Consider the following 5,290-nt stretch of genomic DNA (forward strand, 5'->3'; position numbering starts at 1 on the left):
AGGAAAGTACTATCTAAATATTGTCAGATCAGATCTTCAGATAAATAAACTAGATAGCGAGGCAGGTCGAATTAGTTTATGTGGAGATGGGAGCTCATCAGGAGTTAGAGTGTCTGGTATCGAAGTATCGAAGCCTCAATTACTATGGTGGTGCTAAAGTGTCTCGGTCCAGAGTGACTAGAAAATAAGGAGACAAGGTAGGCAGGTAACGTTACGTTTAGATACGACACACGCGATATGTCTCGAGTGTAGTGAGCTTTTACGATGTAAATCGATGAGGACACTGCTCCGAACAGTAAACACTGGAGACTGGAAACTGGACCTGAACTGGATGCTGGTGCGAATGGCAATTAAATCGAGGGACAATAATTAATTCATAGCGTAGGCGCCAAAGCGGGAATTGGAAAACGGGCGTTGCTCGATTCCAATCACCGGGCAGATATAGAGTCAACCTATGGAAAAGAGGACGTCGAAAAAAGTTTATAATGTTTATGTTTTATATTTAAATAAAAATTTTAAGTATTAAATAAAGTGAATTGCCGCACGAGGCTTTACTGGGCGACAAGCTAGCGACCCGGCCACTGCTTCAGCCTCAGCCTCTACCTCGCGGAATTATTAGTGCATTTGCATCTTAATGGAACTACATACTACCTATACCCGTATAACCATATCCACGCTGCAATATCTCGGCCCACATCATAATTCCTTACCATTTGCTCCCGGGTATATGGAAGATCAAAAACATCCTACGGTTCTTTTATCTTTTCTTGGCTTCTTTTTTTTTACTTTTTTGATATTAATAAATGGCATTATGGATTATTACACTTTTTTTATTATTTAATGCACGATATTTTATCGATGTAATTATTGTTTTTTAGATTTTAAATGCGTGATTATTTATAATGGTCTAGTTCGAAATATCGTATCGGAAATTTCTTTGCTGATGAGAAAATTAAGTTGATTAACTTTAAGAGAAGAATTTTTAAGAATCAAGCCAAAAAATTTTCAAATTAAGAAGTCGTTCTGAGATTGAGTTAATTTTACTTGATTCAAGAATTTTTTCTGCTATGCACAATACTATACATTTCTGTAGAATACTTCTTTATGCTATCAGAAGTTTTTTTTTTAAAAAGAAGTTTATGTGTTATACTTCAAGTAGAGTTAGTATGAATTTTTCAGAAACTTGAAAAAAATTTTTTAATCAAATGTGATTTATGTAAAAAAAATTTTGAAATATTTTTAAAACATCATAATTCAAATTTTTAGTCTAATTTTGTAATAATTTAATAAAATTTTATAATTTTCAATGTTTTAAAGATGTCGCATTGTTTTACGATACTTCCATTTTGTTTCATTTGCGGATAAAAACTTTTTGATTCAAGAGATATTTTTTATTCAAGAACAAAATTAGTTAAAAAAAGGGGGTGAATCCGTTTTTTTGCAAACATCGAGAATTTGAAAAAAGATCCAAAGAGAGCAGACAATTTCCGATAAAAGTTTTTTAAGCCTCATAAAGAATCTTCAAGTTTAATTTGATCGGACTAAGAATTTCGAAGTAACTTCGAAAAAACACTTTTTTCGGTTTTCTTTCGTCAACGATAACTATGAAGCTGAAGCTAGCGACTTAAATTAGGGGCTTCAGATAAGCGGCGCCAAGAACGAAGTTGAGTTGGGCCCTGAGGAGGTCAAAAATGTATCTTCTATATTGAAAAATTTTTCAACATTGGAATTTTTTTTTTCTTTCTATAATGTATTTGTTGTATAACTGACAAATAAGAAAAAAAAGCAAACTGTACGCAAATTAATTGCAAACACATCAATAGCAAATGACGACCGAGACTTTAACCACGTTTCATTTCGTTTAGCAAAGTGATTTGTCGGTAAAATTTTTCAAAAGCATCGGGTTGATACATCGGGCGTGAAAAATAAAAAATATGACACATTCGCAAATTCAAAGCAAATCCTGAGAGTGCGAATACCGATCAAGCCTGCGACCGTGTATACTTTCAATCTGCAAAATAATATTGCAGTGAAATTTTTTTGAGGACTTTTTTTCAATGCATTTGCAAGTTAAAAATAAAAATATACACCGTTCGCAAAATTATTGCAAATTCTGGGACTTCAAGTGCTAACAATATCGTTAAACGCGTATAATTTCAGTTTTCAAAATAGTTGTGAATTGGAATTTATTTAAGGGCTTCTGTTTAATGTTAATAACCGAAAAAATTGAATATCTGTGACATTCGCGAATTAATTGCGAATCCCCGAACGTCTAAGGTCAATAAAAATTGAAAACGCGCATAATTTCGGTCTGCAAAATGATTTTGTAGTGAATTGTTTTTCAGGGCTTTTTCTTGATGATGTGAACCGGAAAAATTGAAAACCTAAGCCGTTCGCGAATTTATTGCAAAATCTGGGAGTTCAAGAACCAATAAAAATTAAAAACGCGTATAGTTTCGGTCTGCAAAATGATTTTAAGGTAAATTTTTTTTGAGAGCGTCTTTTTCATATTGTTAACCGGAAAAATTGAAAACCTAAGCCGTTCGCGAATTTATTGCAAAATCTGGGAGATCAAGAACCAATAAAAATTAAAAACGCGTATAGTTTCGGTCTGCAAAATAATTTTAAGGTGAAATTTATTTTGAGGGCTTCTTTCTGATATTGTTAACCGGAAAAATTGAAAACCTAGGCCGTTCGCGAATTTATTGCAAAATCTGGGAGTTCAAGAACCAATAAAAATTAAAAACGCGTTCTATTTTAGTCTGCAAAATATTTATCGGGTTAATTTTTTTTTTGCGGGCTTTTTGATGTTGTTCACCGAAAAAATTGAAACCCAAGCTATTCGCGAATTTATTGCAAAATCTGGGACTTTAAAAACCAATGAAAATTAAAAACGGGTATAATTTCGCTCTACATAATAATTTTGTAGTTCAATTCTTTTGAGGGCTTTTTTTTAATGTTGTTAAGCGGAAAAATTAACGTTGCTCGCTCAAGGTAAGTAAGTAACTATTCCTTCTTGAATTTTTTTTTGTTTGTCGTTTGTTGATAGAGTCGGCAAGATGCATTCCAGCGACACAGAGTTCTGACCGTAACTCATCGTTTTTTTTCGATGTCTCTGAAAATATTCATTTTATCGAAAAATTGATAATTGCATTTATTATTGGTTATTTTATTTTCAATTTTTTTTTTCAAATTTACTTCTCCGTGAAACGCACGGTTATCGAGTTATTACGATTTTAACAACATAATTGTTATAATCAATTGTGTATATCATTTGTTAAAAAAAATCAAATACGATATTTGTAATCCTTAACCCATCAAACACGAAAATTTGTAAGGTTTTTCCATGGGCATAAAATGTGCACAGGCTTTCCTCTTTTGCCGATGGACTATATTGGCTTGAGACTGATAAACTTAGCATGTAGGGGTCTTTAATCGTGCATTAAGAGGATCCTTTTTTTTTTGTACAGCGAGGCTGAGTTGATCAAAGTTCGATGTGAAAGGGTTAACTTCTTTTTCATGTGATCATGTATAGTCAAAGTGACAGAAAGATGTCCTGCGTGAAAAAATATATATGCGGAAAATATATTCAATTTTATATTTTCACATGTATTTTTTTCGGGCTAAATATATGTCGGCATATATGTTCACTAGGGTGATTCAAAAAAAAAGAATATTTTTTTTTTCGTTTGGTACTCTGAAAAATAGGTTCCTAGACACCTCTAAGAAAGCCTCTCCAAGCATGAGTTCTTAATTGTAACGGGAAGGTCCTCCTTCTTACAGTTTTCTATTTTTTCTTATTATCAGATAGAAAAATTTATATCTCGCTTCCAACTACTTGAAAAAATATCTTGTTCCTTAGATTTTGTAGGAAATTGAATGCTCTACAAAAAGGTCTCTTACGATTTTTTTCGTAAACCCAACCGTTTAAAAGATATTAACGGTTAAAGTTTGATTATTTTTGGGAAAATTTTTTATTTCTTATGAATTTTATAACTCAATGAAAAAAATCATTATGAATGATGAAACTCATAGTTTTGTAGGAAATTTACTGCTCTATAAAAATGGTCTCTTATGATTTTTCGATCAAGTTGAGCGTTTACGAGATATTCATCGTCAAACATCAATGCATATCAATTTTTCTAGTTTTTGATCAATAATTCGAAAAATTTCAATTTATTCTGTGAGTTTCAAGGAAATTTAGACAAATTTGAGTTTTTATTATAAAAGCAACTCCTATAGATGTTTTCTGTTCAAAAATTCATTTGAAAGTTTTTATTCTAATAATATTTTTTTAATTTTATCTTTAATAATTTAAAATCTTAATCGCGTTGTCATTTATTATTATGAAATTTGTTCAGTGCGTATTTTTAAATTGTTTTTCACAAAATATACATAAAATTTTCGTTCGAGGGGATTTTTGTTTTGAATTCCATTTCATCTTCTGTTTGTCTTCTGAAACTAACGCCATCTATGTTTTTACTCTCAACTATCTTCAGTATCTACCCATTTAATACCGTATTTTCAGTGTTCCTAAAACTGATCATCTTGAATACGTAATAAAATAATTCATTTTAAATAAGTCTTATAATCATCACATAAATTTATTTATCATCAATTAACCTACAATGAATAAAGAAATACGTTTTATCGGAATACCTCTACAAAGAATTTCGGAACGTAAGTTACCAAAAGTGAAAGAGGTTATGCGTGTGTTTTTCTACCAACTTAAAATTTTAAAGTATTCAATCAAACAAAGTGCTAAAAATTCAGTTGACCAAGTTATTGAACTGTGGAGAAAAAATCAGATTCCAACTAGTGGAGCTCCTAATGCAGTCAAAAATTTCTTCGCTATCACAGTCAATGGTTAAAATTACAAAAAAATTTCGATAAAAAGAATTCAGCGCAAAACCAAAAGGAAATGAAATTTCAGACTGATCTTGAACAATTATTCGACATTGTGAGCGAAAAATCCTTAAAAGTGCTTGATGATAATATTAGAAAGTTGTATTTGGATCAAAATTCGGTACCCATAAAGAGATTCTTTCTAATAATGTACCTGTATCAAACTTAACCACAACTATGATGGGAATAGATGAGAGTAGTAAGTATCTGAGATATTTAATTATTATAAAGTCAGGTAGTAGTGTAACTTTTCATAGATGACTAGATGACATTTGACTAGACAATTTTTGGAGTCCTTTCTTAATTATTTGTCATCAAAATGAATAAATTCTATACATTTTCTTCGTTTAATTTATAAAACAGATCTTATTCCAGACTTAGATCA

The sequence above is a fragment of the Cotesia typhae genome, unplaced genomic scaffold (assembly GCF_013202065.1).
Source record: "Cotesia typhae breed Kobodo isofemale line unplaced genomic scaffold, CoteBio_Ctyphae scaffold_121, whole genome shotgun sequence".
Lineage (NCBI taxonomy): Eukaryota > Metazoa > Arthropoda > Insecta > Hymenoptera > Braconidae > Cotesia > Cotesia typhae.